Below are 22,647 nucleotides of genomic sequence, written 5' to 3'. Positions count from 1 at the left end.
ACTTATCTGAGTCATAAAATTGTTCCTGACCTCATTATCTGGATAAAGCACTTAAACCTTACTTGCAGTGTTAATGTGCTGAGTTTTCCAATCAGTGTGTCCAGTCCTGTGACTTCTTTCTCCTTGGACTTGAAAGTTGCTGTTAACTCTGCTTCTCTCTCTTTTTTTTTAAGTGCCTGTCTGGTTGCTATTTTCGAGCAGAGACTCATTTGTTATTTTAAAGAAATCAGATGTTAGACTGGGTTGCTGTCTGTCATCATATGGGCATCTTTATTAACACGTGTTTTACAGAATTAGGCTTACGACAGCTTCAGGGGCCCCGACAGGAAATTCCAGCATCCTAAACCCATCCAGGTCTGACAGCCTTTTTCTGTGCTGAAAAGCGCATTAGCGATATTTCTTATCACACAGACAGCATCAATTTGCACACAGCCTCCCCCTCTGACATTTCGCCCCTGCCCCGAGATAGATGGACATAAATCCACCATTACCTTGAGGAAGGTGTTGACACTGGGACCAGCACCAATGAAATGCACTGTTGCCTCAATTAGCTGCTCAGGATCTTGTGTCAGAGCCACGAGGACAGGGGGGTGATATGATACCCTGCAGCTGAGGCTCTGTCACTTACCTGTGGGCCCCATAGTGTGTCTTTGCATATCATGTGCCTGTAGACTCTTCACACACACACCCTCCGGGCTCTTTTTACACAAATTCGGCAGAAAACGCTGCCTCTGCAGGTCTTCGACTCCTCCTTGGGCCAGGAATGCATCTGTCTTACCAGGGTCGGCCCTGACGGGTGGAAAAGTTACAACTGATGTGATGTTAGATTCTCTCTGGAAACTCGCAGTTGCCAGAAGGATTAAGGTTAAGGAGCATCTTGGTGCTAGATCTGCGCTTAGGGGCATCTTGTAGCTCAGAGGAAGCAATGTCGGCAGAAGGGGGCAAGTGTTTCTCCCTGCTACCCCCTAGCCACCCTCCTCCAACTGCCATCTGATGTGAGGTAACATGTGAGGGCGAGCTTCCATCTGTCCACGGTATACGCTAGCAGAAGGTGCAGCTAATGAGGCTTGATTTGCTGCTGCACCTGCCTCCAATCTGGGGGGTGATGGTAGTAGTAGTTGAGTTTTAGATGTGTGTGTGGGTGTGGATATGTGTGTGTACAGGGGATGCTGTAGCTCTCCAGCTCACCCCCCCACCTCCCCCTTCCTCTCCCCCTCAAGGTGTAATCATTGGTTATCTTGTATGGGAGCGCCTGCAGGTTGATGGACCCTGGGAATTCATTAGGAAGTAGGTGAGGCCTTGGGTTGAAAGGGCCTTTTGACCTGCCTCCAAACACCCTCACATTACAAAGCAGAGGACGATTCAAAGGAAGAGGGGAGTCAGCCAACTTGTCGATGCGTTTTCATTGCTAACCCCATCTTTTGTTAAAACAGAACGTTTTGATCCTGCTGCTTTTTTTTCCTTCAGAAATTAGATTTAAGTGCTAGTTATTGCTGCAGAATCTGCAGCATATTAGGTTTTATGAAATGCAACCAAAACAACATCCATGAGGTTGTTTTTCTCTCCAGATGGTGTCAGGGGGAGGAGTGATGTCCACATGTTAAATGCAGCATGTTTATCCCTCTTCCCTGTTCCCTGTCACAGATATCATTTGACACAAGAGCTCTTCAGGGGCCAGTTATTCCAGGCCACTGAATCCGGATCAAAACCTGCCCTGTGTTTTTTGACTCAGCGATCAGCTTCCCTTTTCTGCACACTGGTCAGTCAGTTTCTTAATCTCCTCCATCCTAGACAGGAGGCAAGAATTAACTGCATTATAAGCCAGAAATAAGACCAGCTCTCCCGATGCAGAGCGTAGAATGAAATATGTCTTCCTGACGGTGCGTATTTTAGCAGCTTGTAAAATATTCGATTTATGTATGGCAGGGACGTTTAGGAAAATCTCAGATTGCGTGGTTCGTCGTGGGAATAATTTGGGGGGGAAGAAAGCGACGGAAAAGAAAACAAAAGTGAAAAGGCTGCTTGCCCCAAGGCTGCACTTATAAGTGGTGAAACCATCATTGGGAACCCTTTACAAGCTGTGTGAATAATCCACAGGGTGATGTCATCGCTGACAAAAGCTGCGTGCCACTCTAGATTATTTTCAAATTAGCTGCCCCATTCAGAAAGTACTTCTGTATGTTGAGGCCCAAATTAGAACTTGCATATTAATGACTGACCTGCTTACTTTTCAGAGAATGTCCTTCTAGATGTGCATATTGTTAAAAAAAAAAAGTAATTTATTCCATGCAAATTTCTGAAAAATGGCATTTGGAGTTGTCTAAAGTCTCATAAACATTGTAAAGGGACCGATCCAAAACAATATCCTGTATTTGCTACACTTTATGCAGTAATTCATGATTTCAGGAGGACTTTATGTGTACATTTCAGATTAGCTGAAGTGTATAGAAGCTGACAGCAAAAGAAAACAATGTACACTCTAAGCATCTATAAATAAGTATCTTCCAGCCACGTCATAAGTAATCTTGTCCCGTCTCCTCTTCAGATTTTTGTTTTTCTTTAAAAAGATGCAGTCAGGGGCTGTTATGAATCAGAGCTTCGTCACCAGAAGAATCAGGAGCCGAGAGAGAGATACATAAATCCAAGCCCAGTGTTGAAATTATGAGCCAGCTCCATGGGAAGAGTTTATGCTGTGAATCGGAGAAGGCTGATCATCCCATTGGGCTCATTTGTTTACTTTCAAATTCCCTTTTTTGTGGGTTTGGAATTAGAGCAGTGTTTGTGCACGTTTGGCCAAGGGGGAAATCACTTGTGATGTGATTGAGAAAATTTATACTGCCCTCTTCTGGTGAAAAACAATGATAACTTTTCCTTACAAATGTAGAATAATTACTTCAGTAATCCATGCAATACAATTCCAACCCGCTGATGCACTGCAGAGGCTGATATAAATCTTAATTTTAGCCATTTTACTGTATAGATTCATACAGGAAATTGACTCTCTTTTTTAATCCTCTAAAACCTTTCTAAAGCTCTGAGTGAGTGTTTGTGTGTGCATTGGCTATTTTTTTAAAAGCAAGACATGAGAGAATGAAAATAAATTAACTCTGGATGCAGAAATAAAAACAAAATGAACAATTGTTTGACAGTTTAAAAGGGAGCTTTACGCTCTAACCAGGTAATTGTCCAAAGCTTTTAATGACCACTGCAGATCATTCATTAAAGCCATGCATAAATCCCATATGTTTCCCCTGCCTCTCTCTTGTGTGTAATGGTGCTCCAGTCCTGTGGCTGACGTGAGTCAGATCTTCAGGCAGGTGGCTGGGAAATGGAGGCAGATGGGCCGAGTGTACGCCACCACTGAATCTGTGAAGTTCTCTCTTCAGTTTCAAGCTGCACCGATGGGCCCTTGAATTATTAGCGGGCCCCCCATTCATAATTAGCCCGGGCCTGTTGGGGACCAAAGCCCCACTAATGATGCCTTTGTTGCCGCTGATCTGCGCTGCACAATCAACAAGAGAGGACGTATGACGAAGAGAAGCAGTCCCACATTGAGCGATAACGTGCCTGTAGGGCAGCCTCTCTAAAACAATCACGCATGGTTTCAGCTCTCCCCTCGTTAAAGATGAGTGTTCACATGGGGCGTGAGACAGAGAGTGTGGATGCAAGTGTGTGTGTGCGTGAGAAAGAAGAGCTTGTAGGTCTAAAGATATGCCAGTTCCCACAGGCAATATATGGCTATTTGATTTCATAGCCTTTTAGTGGCTGTATGTTAAAGATCCCTCCTTTACTAACAATTGACCATATTTATCAAACTTTCAGCTGGTTTCAGTTTAAAAAAAAAATCCCCACAAGCAATATATGCAAGCAATATGAATATGATTTTTTATGTTGTTGTTAATCTGAACCCACCAAGCTATCATAAAATATACTAATATATAAAAAGCAAATTGACTTGTTTTAACATGCAGAGTTTCAATCATCCATAAACATATGTAACATGAAATGTAACATAAATCAACAGGGAACATTGTGTACTTGAGTGCATCAGTGTTAACATGAGACAAATGCTTAAATGCATGTGTTCATAGTTTTACCAAAACATTTCAAAGCATAAAAAAAAGAAAAAGATTACAAAAAAATCAAACAGCTGTGACCTTTTCAACCAGAGGACAAAATGACCCCAAAAGATTCAGGAGTAACGGAAAAGGTTTAAGATATTTTACCAAATTTCATATAACACTCATTGGTTTGTCTAAAATGCCAAATAGCTGCAGCTTATTTAGAAAACTGTTGCCTGAGTTCTCACACGTGTCAAATCTGCTGCCCTGAGCTGATTTTTAAGTAGTCCTTTTGGTCTATAAAGCTTTAAATGGTTTTGGAAAAAAAATATGTGATGTGATGTGAATCCTTCAGGTTCTCCAGAATGTTTGTTCTCTGTTTTTATGCAACGGAAAAGTCTCATAAAACTGCAGGTCTGCTGCAATTCTCACTTCTTTTGATTCAAACTTGACTTTTCTAAATCCCACTGCTTAAATATCTGTAATAACCTTTTTTAGCTGTTATATTTTATATTTTTCTTTAACCTTTTTTGTGACGCATTTTGTTTAAGTGTATTTTAAGCTTTTTCTGATGCACATTTAATTAGTCTTTGTTCAATTAAGCATCCATAATCTTCCATCTTATATCTTCCTGTTTTTATTCTTTACTTGAGTTCCATGTCAGACTTTTAGATACTTACTGATATTTAACAATCATGAACCACCTTTCATTGGGTTCATAGTTTATTTAGATGGCAGTTGCACTTTATTTCTTAAAGGAGTATCTAGTAAGCTTTTCTTGATTTATCTTATAACAAAAAGTGCATCCACATTTTATTGACTACTACTGTAGTGAATAACAAAATACTTGTATCAGCAAACACTGCTGCGTTCCAGCAGCATTACAAAGCCTTGCGAAACACATCCAGTCTAAAGACACCTGGTCATTCATTGACTGTTGTATAATAATATTCTCATTCTTTACAAAATATTGAGACATTCTGTAGCCTACATGACCATACAAACAGATGCATTAGCCTCCTCTTTTACATGTAAATAGGTTACAGTACATTTTATTTCTGAGGCGTTCATGAAGGCAGCTTAATACTTGATTAGTTAAATTTGACTGATGTGAGCAAAAATCAGCCAGATATACAAAAACAAACACAACACAACTACAACTCTTAACAACTAACACTAGACTCTTAGATGGCATTTTACTAATAATAAACACATGATAGAGTTCTAAATAATCCATCAATAATATGGAAAATAAAAACGACATGGTCGCATGTCAGAGCGGTTGGCTTCCAGCCTGTGTGTGTTTCTCAGTTGATATTCCATCAATGGCAGATGTTAGGCCTTGTGGATCTTTTGTTTATTAGTTTTTTTTGGTTACTTTCTCTCCCAATCCATCAAATCTAATTGTTCTTTTTGTTTGTTTTCGACAGTAATGGCTGCAGACTCGTCTCCACCCCCTGCAGTTATATTTTGAGTCTAATTCATTTGCCAAAAATGAGACTGGAGACTGGAATTAATTTATCACAATATCAACACTACTATCATTTTCAAATTTTCTGTTGTAGTGATAATATCTGTATCATGAGCTAATCATACTATTTGTAATTATGTACAATAGTAAAGAAAAAAAAAGGAGCAGGCAGAAATACAAATGGAAGACACACAAAACAGAAAGCACAAGGTTTTTCTCCTCTCACACATTATGTTAAAGAAGATTATTATAGACTTATTTCAAGTAATTTTTAAAAACTGGTGACATTTTGCCACATTTCAGTAGAACAAACAACATCCCACTGCTTCCATCTGCCAGCTTTTCTTCACCCGTCCTGTTCAAAACGCACACAAAAAACAACCCACTCCCACAACAAGTGCAGAGGAGAGGAAAGGTCACACAGGTCTGAAATCATCTCATAGTTTCTTCCTCCTGGTCACGACAACTCCTCTCCTACCTGGAGGTAAGATGGTGTAAAAAAATGAAGGAAAAACTGAAGATGAGGATGGAAAAACAGTCAAAAAAGGCGAGAGAGTAAGTCTTATCAAGGAATTCAAGAGACTTAAAAATATATCTTTTTTATGACCACCTGCCACCTGAAATAGCTTCATCTTTTATCACTGAACATGTGCAATATTTGTCATTTTTAATTATGTGTGGACACTCAGAGGTACGTGCAATTTACTGTCTTTATCCTTTTTGCATTTCAAATATAATGCAAATGCATCTTCCTTGAACGTTAACTTGAGCATGACTTGAGTCTCTGCTGCTGAAGGTGACTGAATTTCTTGGCAGCTCCTGTCATGTTGGCAACACGGTGGCATCTGTCACTGGCTCACAGTGGCAAGGAAGAGCAGAGAAGCAAAGGTTTATTTAGCATTTTTTTTTTGTTTGGAGGGATCAACAAAATATTCAATCTGTACTGAATTCCTGAAGTATCACGAAGATGATGACAGTGTTCTTTTGTTTGGTACCCAAATAGATCAAGGATGAGATATGTGGTTCATTAGAGTGAGAGTGCGCTAGATGCAACAGAGGACGTCTATCCAACAGGGGGAGGATCCCAAAGTAAGGAAACTTGGCCCTTTTTCAAATGAAAGTGTATTTATGCATTTATTAGTGTGCACTGGCAGCCAGTTTTAGAAGATTGCTCTCCTCCCACGGGTTAAGTTGAGCTTTGAAGTCACTTGTGGAAAGCTTTTCAATTTTCAATCCTTATATGCCAGGACAGAGGTTAAAAAATCCCAGACACAGTCACTTTGAGACTTTCTCAGAGTCCAAAAAAGAGACTTGAGTGATATTGATTTGATTAAATTGAACTTAAGCTCGGAAACATCATCATAAAATCTTCTAACTTTTTGTTGATCATGACATAAAAAATGGAAAAGGAGAAAAAGCTGACTTGGCTGCTTCAAAAGTTTCTACATTAATTTACCAAAGTTTCTGGAACTTATAAAAGTATTTTGTGCAAATTGTTTACTCCGTACAATAGATCAAAGTGTAAAAATAACAATTTTGTGCAGCTAATGCTAAGCACAGTTTCCTTCAGACCTAATCTTCACTGGAGATTTTAAACTTCTTTAAATGAAGGTTGTCTTGTTGATGACTTTTTATTAGTGTCATGTTAATGTCAGCCTGTCATGTTTTTCAGAATCTAATAATTCAGGCTTTGGCACACAGCTCTGATTGTTAAGATGTTGTTACAGTTGTGTGAAATTAACAATGTCTGAGCAGCACAGCTCACTGATTACATTGAAACCAAGATGCAGGAAGTCAGCTGTGGTGAAGCCCTTCGTGGTTTTTTGGCATGTTGGAGAGCTTGTTCACAGCCAATTGTTCGAAACTCTGTTGTCTCTTGGATCTGAGCAGAGAGCACTCAATGATGCAATAAACTGATGAAAAGAGGACATAGCTCCATTTGTAGGACTGTGTTAGATTGCTCTTATCTCAAGAATCCTTTCAGCTTTTGATGAAGCGTTGTGTTTTCAGGAGGGCAATAAAGCCTCAGGCTAACAGTTTCCAGATAAAATCCTGGTTTTCGCTCTGCAAGCAGTTCGCCTACTGACCTCCCAGCTGTCAGTAAAACACACATTTACTTCTGCAACAGAGCAAGGCATCTTAAACAAAATCTGAAAATCCATATTGTGAAATGTGAATTCCTCTTGTTTCTGGACATTACTTTTGGGGCAAACACAGGATAGCCAGCCATTGCTGTACCTAGTAGATTAGTCTCTTTTACATCTTCCTGTTTCATTCCATCCAGGTGCATACCGGGAACGCTGCCATGTATATCCCTTGGTGCACAACAGTACAGCGCAGCTGTGGAAGCCACCTAAATTTGATTCCTCTCGTTGTAACCTAGCAACGGCGGGTATTAATGCTCACAAGCTGGATGGGTGCAGTTCTGGTGCCAGAGGCAGGATGGGCGCCTGGTTGCAGCTCATTGGCAGATGACATTGAGTGAAAGCTGGCATTCTGAGATTAGGGGATCAGATGCTTGCAGCACTCTACGCAGGAAGTAGTATAAAATGTAAAATCAATGCCAGGAGGGCTTGACAGGTCCTTTACACTTGATGTGCAGATGTACACAGATGCACCACACATAATGTTGTTGCACAGCACATAAACCCGCATTACATTGAGTCTCGTTTAATTTGGTGAATGCTGTAATTTGCTTCTTGGAAGAATCCAATATCGCGAATGAAAATGCAATATTTGCTGATGTAAAACAAACCAAAGAGCATTTAAAAATGTCTGTTATCAGACTGTGGCTCCCCCTGCAGATAAGAAAACAGGCCAAGGATGTGAGAAAATTACTGGCATCTCTCCAGCAGGTATGGACCTCTAATGCCACCTTTGGTATTGATTTTTTTTTGTTGGTTCTTTTTGAATAAAAAAAGCTACTTTTCTTTTTCATATATTTTGTGTTAGGAACTTTGGAATAGATGCATCCTGGCAACTCTGTGGTCCAAGGTGTGTGCTGGTAAAAATAACTTCCTGGTCTTTATCCAACCAGGACTTTTGTCACTTCTCTGTTATTTGTCTACCACTTGGAAAAATTCCCTAACACTCATCTAAAAAATAAACCCCCCAGGACAATAAAGCCCCCAAAAAACACCTCTTATGAATTTAAAACAGACGCTGGTAGAATTTCGACTGGCTTGAGGCTGTTAAGCAGGAGAGGGAGCTCTCCCCTGAAAGCATTGGCAGCCGTGCTAGCTTCTGTTTGCTAGAATACCAGATGCCTCACGCCACATGCTTCAACCACTTTGATTTCATCTCTGTGCAGTTGTTGATCAGATCTGTCTCTGTTTGACACAACCTGCCTCCCGTCTTCCTCATAACTTTCATCTTTTCCATGCCGGGCAGGCAGGCGGCCGCGGCTGTCTTGAGATGTCAAACAGTGACGTGCAGTGTCCATCTGGTATACGTTGTAATGGGCCTGGATGAATGAATAGCCAGCCACTCCACTGCTTCCTTTATGACTCTCAGCAGTGGTGCTGTCCAACTTTGATTCCCCAGTTATTAGGGAATTGAATTCCCCACTGCGGTGACGCCCAGAGGAGAGGAAGAGAAAGAGACACACAAAAGGAGTGTGAAATCTGTGGCAGTGCTGCAGAACATACTGCACAGCCCACCACTGCTCTCTTCCTGGAGCCTCTTCTCTCTTTGTGTGGCTGTCAACACTTTTACACTGCAACCAGCCTTCTGAAAGGGGTTCAGCAGATAGAGAATTGTCCCAAAAACCTAATGAGTAGAATAAGAATTTTATATCAATGTGTTTACGTTTGTACATTTTTACTTTTTAACTAATGGGGAAAATAAGTTAATGCATTTTAAAGAAGAGCAATGTAGAGAAAATTAGTCTGAAGGTTGTGTAATGAACCAAGCACCCAACACAGACAGACTACACTAGGTAGATAGCACTCAGGGGATTTTCCTTCATCTTTAAAACTATTGACCGTTTCCCTCCAAATTTAAAGGGCTCCTCCTGGATCCCATCACAAGGGGATTAAAAAGGAAAAGGGCAACTGGGATGGCTTGGAGAGCAGACCCCTTCCACTTGAGCCAACACTCAAGCAGGGATGAAGTGGAGGTGCAGAGACGACCCGGAGGGAGAGAGCGCAGAGGGAAGGGGAAAGGCAGGGAGGTGGCATAGTTTGGATTCCCAATATGTGTCCGGGGAATCCGATGTGAAGCCAGATGGCATAGGCCTGCCGGTCTTTGGGAATCGCAGCATACGGCGGCGGGATGCGTGGCAGAAGGTAGCGGGAAACAGTGCCGGGGTCAGCTCTTGATGTTGGACGCTCCCCGGAGCTGTTCCTTCCATCCCTTTGAACAAGAGAGCATCTCTACACAACTGTGCCGCTTCTCTGCTTAATGCGGCAGTTGACTTCAAACACAGCACTATTCCCCCCTGCCCAAAGCCTCCTGAGTTCTGAACATATGTTATCAGACCTGATGAAAACACTGTGCCAATAACATGCCACAGAGCTCCATGCACAGACATATGTGTACTGTTTGTTGCTGCAACTTTCATCTCAGACAATTCCATTCAGCTCAAAAGTGTAAACGACATGTGGAAGCTACGTCATAAAGCCAGGGTGAATGACAATGCTTCTCATGCCATGCACATCATGCCAGTGTGCTTTGCTGTATAGCGAAGCACAATATGACGGAAGCCAATTATACCAGTCAGATTTCTGAGACAGATGTCCAATATAACCTGGTTAGTGCTAATAGGCCGATTTCTAAACAAGAGTAATTATTCATCTTTCACAGACCAGTAAAAGAGAAGGATGCTAATATCTGATGCTGAATGTGTGTGACAGGTGTTATCTTCAATTTCTGTGAGTCTCATGTGGCAGTCCCATTCCACGAACACATCCTTAAACACCTCCACAATGTAGAGATCTCACACATTTTTAACACATACTATTTGACTTTGGGAAAGAAGCAGTTCTGCGTGCCTACTGATTATCTTTGTCTATTTTTGTCCAAATAAATAACAGTTTTTTGGAAGCCAAGCTTGGTGCTATGCTTGTTATTGCATCTCCATATCCGTGTATAGACTAAGATCCTCTCGCTATTCTCATTAATGGTCCATCTGTCATCTTGGCAGAAGCCCACTGGTATAGAGTTAGCTATGATTAACATTTAATCTATATGATTTTCTAATGAAAGCAGGGGTACCACGTTCAGTAATGATTGATTTGTTTAGCTTTTTTTAAAGAATGGCTCAAGTTGTTGGAGAGGATGTTTTAACGGTGGGCTGATTATGGCACAATTGTTTTCTTAATTTATTACAATGCCGCTCCTTGATTTGAGTTTCCTTTGTGTGTTTACCTGCAGATACACAGATTCCAAGGAGGATACCACCCAACTATAAATTAACTTTTTAATAGCATTTGAGATGGCTAAAAAATAATCATCCATTTTGTCTAATTTTTCAGCATTCTGTCAAAACTGGGCTTCATTCCAGTAAAGAAAAAACAGTCTTGGCTTCTTCTATCAATTAGAAATTTGACATATTTGATCAATTTACTCAATAACATGTAAAAAAATAATGAAACAAATCAAGTAAAGGTCGACTGATTCATATAAGAACCTTACAAAAGGCAAAAGCTGTCACTTGTTTTTGAAGGTTTGAGAGAATGAAACAAACAGCTGGACTTCACTTCAATCTCTTCCACAGGCCATGTCTTAATTAAGATATATCCTACAACTTTGAATTATAATGCACATATAAACTGGATATGAATAGCTGTAACTCCTGTAGCACATTATTAGCATTTGAGAGAGCATACAGTACCTAGCCTGAGAGCAAATGAGACACAACTCACATTTCCACTTAGCATAATAAACACAATGAACATTTCCCACATCTGTAGTTCAACCATACAACTGATCTTGATTCCAGTTTTTTTTTAAAGTCGTGTGTTGAACTGGCCCAGGTTGTTAAAATACTACACCACAAATGGGATGCCTGAAGTCATATGCACATTGGTAGGTGGCTTAATTTACCATTAAAAAGCTTAAAGTAATTCCTCTGTCACATGTCGGCCCTATAGAGGATTTTTTTAATGCCCTTACCAACTTTTTTTTTTGCAGCAGCTGTTAAGGACTGTTTCTTTATGGAACACTTTAAAGTTAAGTTTGTGTTTGAAATTGCATGGCAGTGCATTTTATGTCAAACTGCAATATCAATGCTTTGTCTTTGTACTGAGATTTTTAGTGTATTTAAATGAGCTCTCCTGTCTTTTTAAATAAGCTGAAAAACCCATCAAACAAAATCAAAATACCTATACTTTTCACACATAGCAGATGCCTCAAGACACTAATTGTGTTATGGTAGTCTTTATGAAGAACCTCAGTCACCTTCGATAGACTCACTAAGACATCTGCTGTGCATGGCAACAAGAACAGAAGAGTTGGCCTTGGTTCAAGAGTCTGAGAGGGCCTTTTGTCAGTGAACGGTCCATTGTAGGAGGATAGAAGGATGGTGTTTACGGTCGCCACTACCTCCATGGCCCCCACAACGAGGATAATGAGATACAGTTGTTATCAGTGACAGCCGAGGGCCGCAAGGAGTTGTATCGGCCGGGTGCCTCCACTCTGATCCTCCCAGTGTGGTAGATGAGATTGGGATGATGCTAATGTTCATCTGAAAGGCCTTTCATTAGCTTCTTAGTAGAAACCACACATCTCTAACTATGTTTTGGCTTCATAAAAAGGTTTCAATACAGAGATGTGACATGAATTTTAATCTGTATTTGATCAGCTGCTCCAGTTGCTCAGGAAAGAGGTGAGAAACCATGTGCACTTCTGCTAATCTGTGAGCTAGCTAAAAACCCATTCAGTCACTCATTTTAAAAGTAGTTTGATGACTTTACAATATTAAATCAAATCAAATTTTACTTATAAATCTCTTTTCATGCCAAAAGCAACACAAAGTGCTTTACAAAATAAAACAATTTAGGCATACAAGCCTTCACAAACCCAGGTATATGTCATAGCAATTTAAAAACACACACCTGATTTCACACAGTCCTGCACGTGTGCACACACACACGCTCGTGCATGCAAACACATGTACCCCTTCTCCCATCTGTCCCTCTCTCCATAGTCTACACAAACATGAATTTTATCCCGTATTTTCTCTCTCTTAACTGAATGTTGGTGTAAAAATATTATCAGAAATATAAATGTGGCTTGGCGCTGCTGTAAAGAAACTATATCTGGGGATCCATCCACACCAGGAGCCAGCCAATGACCACAGCGGGCTTCACCACAGGAACCACCCAGATCATGGCAGGCTGGGTTCACACCACAACCAGTGCAGGACCCCTAGCCACCCAGACAAGGACTTTCCCCGTAAAATAAAAATTCAGTTAAAATCTATTCTTAAAATGTAGGTCTTGAGCCTTGTTTTTTTTTTTAAAAAAAACTTCACACCGTCTCTGTAGCCCTGAGGCTTTCTTGCAGGCTGTTCCACAGACAAGGACCGGTCAGATCAGAGTCAACTTCACTCTGGGATAGAAAATTCTAGGAGCTGCTTAAGGAACTCCAGGGTTTTTAACAACTAGCAAATTGGATTTTTAGGAACCATTCTAAAGTACTTGTACTACTTCATTACATCACTTTTTTTATGCTACTATCTACTAAATATATTTCATTTCAACATTTTATACTTTTTAGTGCACCACATTTATCTGATGGTTGTAATTAGTTATTTACAGCAGATTAATCTTAAAAGCTACAATGGATTTTATGAATTGTATAAGATAATAACTTAGCTGGCATATTGGTGAGTGATGAATACTTCTCATTTTAAACTTTCTTGCTGAATTTATTTAAAAACTTTCTTACTGAAGTAAGAATTGGAAACTTGGAGTTTTCAAGTGATAATGCATCCTTAAAATGCAGAAGTGACACTTTTCCTCCAGTGAAATGTCTGAATTTTTCTCCAACCAAAGCCCTACACAAATTTATTCTTATCTTAGTGCTAAAACCAAACATAAAAGCAAATCAGTAGTGGCACACTTTACCCAATATCCTTCTGGATGTGGCACAACATCTAAATTGATTTGTTCCAAAATCGGATGAAGTGACTTAAAACAATCTGCAGTACAGTATATGCCCCTAGATAAGTGTGAAGAAACACAGTTTTTTACTTTGAAGAGAATCCAGCAATTATGTGTGGTATTTGTGGACAAACACCATTGTTCATGGAGTTTAGGGTCGAGGCTGAGGCCCATACAGATGATTTATGTATTCAGCTGGGGATGGGGGAGGATTGATGGGCAAATTTCATCTGGCTATAGAAAGCTCCAGCCCAGCGGGCCTTGAGAAGGCTTAAACATAAGCAGGATGGGTGCCAGGTCCTCTTCTCGGCCATTGTGCTTTAATTAACCTACATAGGAGCTGACTGCTTAAATGTGCAGTGATAGATAAGGCTCCTTGGATGATTGATTTATTTACTGCACATGCTAGTAATTTCCATAACATTACTATTCCCTTTACTTGCCATATGGGGCACAAATGTCAATAACACAATGTATGTTTGTCCATGGATACATACTGTAAAATATATATCAAAGCAGGGATTATGCTACCATACAATATGGCAAGCCTTTAACTGAACTCTGGAAGAACAATAGGGCAAGGCATCAACATCAGACCAGGTCTCAGATGTTTCAAGGAGTGACAACTAGGAGCAGCTACTGTAAACAATAAAGAGATGGTGAATTCATGACTTTTTTAGACTTTATTTTACAAAGCACACCAGGTCTGGCTTTGTAAGCGGAAGTCTGGCATGGACCCAGCGCCAGTCTGAGACCGTGATTGCAGCCGAACATCTCCATCAGAGAGCACTAGAAGGTAACGGTGGGATTAAAATGGGCACTGCTGGCACATACAGGCGGGCAGGGTGCTTTTTTTTTTTTTTTTTTTTTTTGGTAGGCCATTGTTCCATATGTGCTCCACCTGCGCCTCTTAGAGCCTCGCGCCAAACACACGGCCGGCAGGCTCTACCATCCTTGCTGATTGGAAGTTGCCATGGCAATGCTGGAAGCCGGTGCTGAAAATGGGTGGGTGGGGGGGAGGTGTGCTGTAAATCTCAACATGCTATTTTTTTAATTTAGGAAATTGGCAAAGGAAGTGTAGTAAATGAATCGTCGTTAATAATAATTCACATATGGGACAAAACACAATTAGGCTGTTTTTGGCTACAGGCAAAGAGAAGGCAGCTCCCTCAAAAATGTGATCTCATCTCATCAAAGCCACTTCAGCTTTCCCAGTAGTCTTGAGTGAAGAGATGGAGCAGTTCTGTCTCATAATGATGTTTATGGAAATAATATCACTGGAAAATTATCATTGGACACAAAGAGCACAGAGATGGCGACATCAGTCATGTAATAATGGCCCATAAGTTGATTTCTTATCAGCTCATGCAAATGGATAGTAGGAGTGATTCAGTGCTTCATTTATTAGACAACTAACTGAAAACTCAAATTTATTTTCTCCCCTCAGGGAAGCTCACCCACCAACCAACGCTGTTTTCTTTCATAAGACATTTTTTTCATAAATTATTTGCAGTGCAGAGGAAAGGCGAGCAGCAAAGCTCACCCGCAGCTTTTAATAACACGATGGCCACCATCCAGCTTCAGATGAGTGCTGGGATTGGCTGATCTCTTCACACCCTGGCACCTGGAGCAGCTAGAAGTATGTGTGTATACATGTACATACTGTATGTGTGTGTGGGTGAGAGGGAGGAAGAGGGTGAAGAAGGTTGTTATTGGTGGCTGCACTATTGGAGGCGTGACATGACGAGAATCAAAAGCCTTCACCTGCAACCATGTGAAAAGAAAAATCATTAAAATGGTTTCAGGCCAAAAGCCTTTGCATAAAATCCTGAAACTTTCAGTTTAAAAAACACATCTTTTTCCCCCCTTACCATTGAATTCAAAGTTCAGAGTGCATTTAAGGAGATTCTTGGCTTGGATTTTAATATTTGAAGCCAGCGTGAGGGAATATGTGAGGTGAAATAACCTCCTGAGATGATCAATGTTTGTGTGGGACAGATAAATCTGCAATTCTGTGGTGACCCATGTATTTGTGACCCACGTATTTGTGGATGATTAGCTCCCTTGTTCTTAAAACGGCTGTGTAAATATGATATGTACATTTGCATGCTTGCTGTCATTGATTTCCCCATTAATCCATAAACCAAACTGAACTTGTTGCAGATGGTGCTGGGTGGATGCGTGTCTGATTGTTCAGCTGTGGTTGCAGGAACATCGACAAGATAAACACACAGATAAAGACCGATTCAAGGATTTCTGACATCTTGAGTTGAATTTCAATAAGTCGGTACTGTTTGTGAGACTTCTGAACTGGTTTATCCAGCCCGGATGTGACCTTTCCAAGTCATTGAAAATGCAGAGTAGCCACAGATAAACTGACCTGCAGAGGAATTAGTCGCTGCTCCTTTTCGTCTCCGGCAAACCCAACAGCTTGAACACGCCTGGGCGCTGCCTCACAAAGGCGCTCTACAGAGGAAGCCTATTAATCTTCCTAAAGCCTCAAAAAGCAAAGAGGCCAGTGTGGGCCCCTGAGTCTGGTGCCCGGGGCCCACAGACAGGGGTCCTTGGCAGGCTCTGTGGGGTCAGTCTTGGCCCGCTATCAAATAGGCGTGGGCGGGACAAGGGCACAGGATGGTGTAACTCTGCCCTTTAGCAGATGCCAGGCTGGAACTGACTCCAGGGAGAGGTGAGAGGATCATTTCTAGTGCTGCTAGCCTTCACAACATCAATCAGGATGTAGCTGCTGCTCCTCCTTCATTAAAGAAAAGATGGATGGAAAGTAATCTGAATGAGCAACACCTGTGGGGCCACTTTTAGCTTCACTGTCCTCATCGTTTAATTCATCTTTAGGAGACGTATTCTATCAGTAGTTTGAAGTCTTGACAATGAAGACGCAACAGCTGTTAGGCTAAAATGTAATTTGAGGATGTAACTGATCTGTTTAAACTGCAGTAGTAGGCAATGTTTAACAGCTGTATAAATAGTCAGCACATGTAATTTCTACTTATTAGTGTTTACTTTTGGCTTGCTGATGATAGATAGAACTTATGCATTAACGTCTCTACAAGCACATGTCTGCATTTTAGTATATTTAATTTTTTTCTGTCTTTATCTTGACTTTCTTCACTCTAAAACAGCACAACTTTAATTCATATTAGAAGGACATTGTTAAAATGGGAGAAATATTTTGTTTTTGCTCAGTGAAAATGTATCATAAACAAATAACTTTACCAACATTGTTCACATTGCTCTGGTGATGTAACCCTACACTTCCAAAAGTGACACTTTGGGGGTGTCTTCTGCATTCAAAGGTAATGCAACAGATTCCTGGCTGAAAATCAGAACAGCCTTTTTTATTCTAAAAAAAATCTGTCAGCACCCAGTAACATCTGGCTTTTGAGTAAGATGTCAGTGTTTGTCTGGGATTCAGTCTCATTTCAAATAATTGTCCTGTAATTGTAAGGATATATTGACTATTGGCATTAATGGGAACACAACACCTGGGTCACTTTGACTGTGTTATCCTCTATGGTTGTCCTTTTTCTAAGCTACGAAACATTAGCTATTGATTCTGAAGTAAAAATCAGCATATAATAATAGCTGAGAAAGTTTCTAGATTGTCACCTGGATAATCTGCTGTATCCTCACCAGTACTCCCTGTGTTTCCAAGAGGGATGCAGCTTTAAAGTCACACACACACACGCGTGTTAGTACAGAATTAAAACAAACATGCATGTGAATGATCCTTTACTTGTCCTACAGACTACCAATACACATGATGTTTTGCATAATTTTTGTTACTTTGAGGGGATTCTGCACAGGTTTTGTTTTTTTGTTTGTTTGTTTTTTATTCCATAATTTTAGTAATTTTGTCACAATTTGATTATTTTAAATATTTTGTGCTACAGTTTTGATTTTAACTTTGATTTCTTAATGGCCACTTTGTGTCTCCATGTGTTACATATTGCAACAGATTGCAGGAGGTTGTAAGACTGTGTGGGAAAATTGCAGAGATCTCCCTGAGCGACCTCTCAGCCCTGTTCCACACCAGAGTCCAATGCAAGGCCCGTTCAATTCTTGTGGATCAAAGTCACCCCTTGGCTCATGAGTTCCTATTACTTCCATCAGGGTGCAGGTACATCCTACCAAGAAGCAAGACTTCAATATTCTTTTGTCTCTGCAGCCATCGCCCTTTTGAACAAGCTGAAAAAGTAGCTCTATTTTTCTGTTTTATTTTATTTTATATATATTTTTCAATCTATATATCATAGCCCTTTTAGATGTTTATTGCTGTTTGTGTGATTGTGCACTGACTGATTGTTTTTACTGCTTCCTGTACAACAAATTACCCTCACAGGATAATAAAGATTCCTTGATCTTTGATCCTTGATATTGGACATTTTGTGTCACATTTAGACAACTTTGTATCTCACCTCAGTTGTTTGCTTTTTTTTTGTTTCCCATTTAGGATGAATGCAGTCAAATCTGGATGGCTGTCTCATTTTCTATTTCTGTGCTATTATCTTGTCTTCTTTTTTTGGTAACTTTGATATATGTGGTATTTTGTATGTCTTTTGGTTGTTTTCTGTTTTTCTTGGATTATATTTCTAAAATAGTGCTTACAAACCATTCGACAACAATGAAACAATGAAACCTGTATTTGTTGTCAGTCCTGTGGTCAGCGTTACTCTCTTGGTTTTAAAAGGTGCACGAATGTTGCATTGGAAACAGTTTATAATCAGCTGGGGTGAGACACAAAACCATAAAACTAATATCTAACTTTCAGGAGATTGGCTGAAAATGCATCAACTCCATCAAATGGAGATAAAATTTATGTAGCCACCCACTAGATTTGTAAAACCCTCACAGACTAATCACTTTAAACAATCCAACACAAACAGCATCTGGTTAGAGAGTTTGTTTTTAACACAGAAATCGATTCTCACACTTATAATGGCTGACAAAATACTAATGTAATCTGATTATTTTCTGTCTTTGGTATGTGTGAACATTCCCATGAGCCACAAGTCCCAAGGGTGTAATTTTGAATCCAGTGCTAAACTCAGTGGGGGAGGATGAGGTAAAATAGAATATCATGACAAGGATGAAAAAGAACCAACATAGTTAATTATACCTGCATCCATTAACCATTTTAAAGTAATGTATGTAGTGTTTAAATATAGGCAAGGTGCTGCCCTCTTCATAAGAAACTTTTAAGCTCAACATAAATCAGAATTACAAGACAGCAAAAGACTTCAGCTATGTGCTTTTAAGTAATTTATCAGCAAAGTTAAAGTGGAGATTTTAATTTGTTTTACTCTCAGACTGTGGACAGGTCTTCTCATATCTCTCCATTTTCATCCCTTTCATGTGTAGTTTGGCCATACTCCCAATAAAATAAGAGTTAATATAGTCCCTAAAAGAGTTTATGTTAAAGTTTCTCAAATAAAAAACCTGCTATAATTAAGTTTCTGGATTTTTAAATGCATGAACAGCAAATAGGAAGCTTTTTATTTGATTTTATATCCGTCAAATAAATCCGATAGAAGCGAAACCATAAAATAATCCTGTTATTTCCTTAAAGCTTCAGCTGGGTCTATTGCCTCTTAAACAAATAGACCTTGCTCAGGCTTTTCAGTGTGTGTAAAGACTTGTCAGAATAGATGCTTCCTGCTGTGGCTGCTGCTCTTTTCACCCCACAGCCTCCGAGGATGAACAGAGCTCTACTGTGCCTCAGCGGACATTGAAATTCCCCTGACGTTTGTACAGTGAATTCCATTTCCTTGCCTTTTGATTCATACTCCTTTTACCTCCTCTTCTTCCCGTGAAGTACCTTTTTGTCCCCTGTTTGAACTTGGTGAAGAATCGCTCTGCAAATGGATGTTGGGGTCAGACAAAATGGGTGAACTGAATGACTTAAGAAGGAGGGAAATCTATGAAGAATGGTGGGATGAAGAATGTTAAATAAAATCTGAACATGATGGCCTCTTCTTGTGAAGCTATTACTGGGTGTGGGTTGTATAAGAGTACCTAGTTACTGGTAAATATCAGAAACTAAAGGTAGATACCTGTAGACACAAATCAATCCAAATAGAAAATCAGTTTGCATTTGCTTTAATATTTTATCTTTTTCTTTTGCTGTTCAGAGTCTCTACAGCCAATCAAAAGTGTCCACATTGACTGGTGAGGTAAAAAAAAAGGCTTATTCTCATCGCAGTAAGGTTCATCTATAACTGTATGCGGCTTGTGGATTAGGGGATGAAAGAATGCCACTGACTGTGAAATTGCCTGATTTTTATCGGGGATGTTGGGGAGCAGCTGTGCACAATCCTCTGCCCTAATCTCAAGGCTGAACAGGGGGAATAGGCAAGGGGGGAGCAGAGTATGTGTGTGTGTGTTTTTCTTGCCTCCCTGTGTGTGTTACTGTACGTACATGCAAAGGTGCATAACAGAGAGGTTTTGAATGGTTGTGTTTATGCGCGCTCCTTTAGTGGACTTCTTATCCCTGATAAGTTATTCCAGTGTTTTTCAGTAGAATGGAACCAGCAGTGTTGCTGAAGGCATGCAGTAGATGAGTGAGGCGACAGCTTGGCTCTTCATGTTTCAATTGATAAAGGCCATCACCCAAGAGCTGTGTCATGACATTATTACTGATGCATCCACTGTATAATCCTGTCTCTTCACCTAACCAGGCCTGGTGCTGGAATAGAAAGAAGGAAGGAATCAAATTAGGAAGTTGAACAAGATTTATTTTGGAATTTTCAGTTCATGCTGCATGATAGTTGAGACAACTTCCATCTATCTATTTTCTATAACCTCTTTATCCCGTTGAGGATCATTTGAGGCTGGAGACTCTACCATCGCAGGCCTAATAAGAAGGAAGACAACCATCAAAAATGGGCAGTTTTAAATCACCAGATGATCTAATATGTTTTTGGCCAGTGGAGTAAACAGGAGCAGCCTGGACATTTAAAAATCCAAATAGAAAGAAGCACCATGCAAGATTGTTTTTTTAAAAAACTTTGTATAACCTTTATATTTCTAAAAGTACTCTATAAAGTCCCTGAAGAGGTCTTTCACTATGACATATCTATAAAATAAATAAATAAATACAGTAATACACTAACAACAAACTGATGTTCCTTCTGTTTTCTGCAGAACAATCAACATCTTTTGTTTAAACCCTCACAAATTCACTGTCTTGGTCCAGTTTCACAGCTCTTTCCACAAGCCTGGCTGCATGAAAATACTATCACGTTATGTTTCCAAAACATTTGTACAGTGTGTAGCCTACTATTTGCTTTCTTTCTTTGCGTCCAGGTTGGACTTCAAGCCATGTATTCATGCCAAGCCATGATTAGGTATTTTATGCTAAAATTCTAAACAGAGATAGCCTGGTTAGGACACGAATAGCTTGTTGCAGGAGTCTTTTGGTGACATCTACCACCATCCCTGCGCTTACTGACTGCTTGTTTGTTGGTTGATTTGATGTTTGCTTGTGAGGCCAAAGTCACTCATGCATGTGATCCAAAGATAATTTATGTACAAAAGGCAAGTAGAAACTGTGTAAGCACGTAAAAGTGTCATATTGTTAAACCTTGACTGGTCAATGCAGCAATCATTCTCTGTTTGATGTAGAAGAAAGCAGGCATATAAAGTCCATACATTGTAGTATTTGTTGGCTTAACCCTTTATCTACCATTTGCTAGAGCAATTTTTCCAGTGACTATCTTCTTTCAAAGGCGTGGAAGCAAAGCTAAAACAGTTATCAGTATCATTTGGTTTGAGCAATACTAAAAGTGTTATCCCATTGCTGTCTTATGTTTTAACCATTAAACTAATAATAATATATTATAAACAGTTATGTCAACTACTTGTTAAAAAAATGTTTTTTTATAACTATTAACGTCCCAAGTAAATGAAATTTGCAAAGAAACATTTTTCATTGTTTATTTTGCTTAGTGTGAAAATGAAGTATGAAAAAGGTCAAAGAACAGATACTTCTCTCAAAAGTCAATGGAGATAAAAAAATACCAGCCAAAAACCTGGGTTCAATTTAATCTTACAGGAATGCACATGTATAGCAAGATTTCTCACTGTCGGAAACAATATAAAAAACAAGCAGACGAGTTATAATTGTGCTGTTTTATGGCATCAGGGTGAATAGAGTCCTCTCTTCATAGTAGCCTACATGGTGTGCAATGACAGGTAAAAAATGTAAAAGACACTGTTATTCACTGACATAACTTGGTTTGTTATGCATACACTATTTCACAAGACCAAGCAGCTGGGTTGGTATGAAACGCATCTGTGACGCAGTTAATTTTGTTGTTTTATGTTCAGCAATAAGTTGACTGGCTGAGTTTTCTGACAAACTGATAAGTATGAGAGAAAAGCAGCTGTGAGCAGGTGTCTGCCTATGGCCACCTTAACTTTTGAGTGCACCTGTTACCTGGTGCAGTTGTGGGACCACTGGTGTGACTGATGCATCAGCTAATTTATAGAACAAAGGGTAAGCTAGATGACATTAGCAAGTCCTGGACCATCCATGTGCAACATAACTTCATATTAAATTCCTTAATAGCATTTTGGTTGTGATATAATGCAAAACTCAACCACGAACTATGTGACCTCATTCCAGTCTTCCTTCCTACGCACGCCTAAACCACCGAGAATAAAAACAAATTACAGGGAAAACAAATATTAAAATGTATCACCTCTGGCATTGTGAGCAGAAAACTGTAGATTTAGAATAAGCTTGATGAGAAACTAAAAAGGTCTTATTTAATCTTCATCCTCCAAAAATAAAATAAAAATAAAAATGAAAGAAAAGCTAAAAAAGCAGCTCCCATCATTGTACAATTTATTTACTGATTATATCCAGAAATTTAGATGAGTAGGTGAATTGTTTGATGCCTCAGTGTTATTTTCATTTTTTTCTTATTATTTCTCTCCAGTAGTGTTGCATAAATTTAATATATCTGGAATCTAATTCAGAAGAGTGGGTTCG

The sequence above is a fragment of the Melanotaenia boesemani genome, chromosome 5 (genome assembly GCF_017639745.1).
Source record: "Melanotaenia boesemani isolate fMelBoe1 chromosome 5, fMelBoe1.pri, whole genome shotgun sequence".
Classification (NCBI taxonomy): Eukaryota; Metazoa; Chordata; class Actinopteri; order Atheriniformes; family Melanotaeniidae; genus Melanotaenia; species Melanotaenia boesemani.
Note: the sequence above shows the minus strand (reverse complement) of the source record.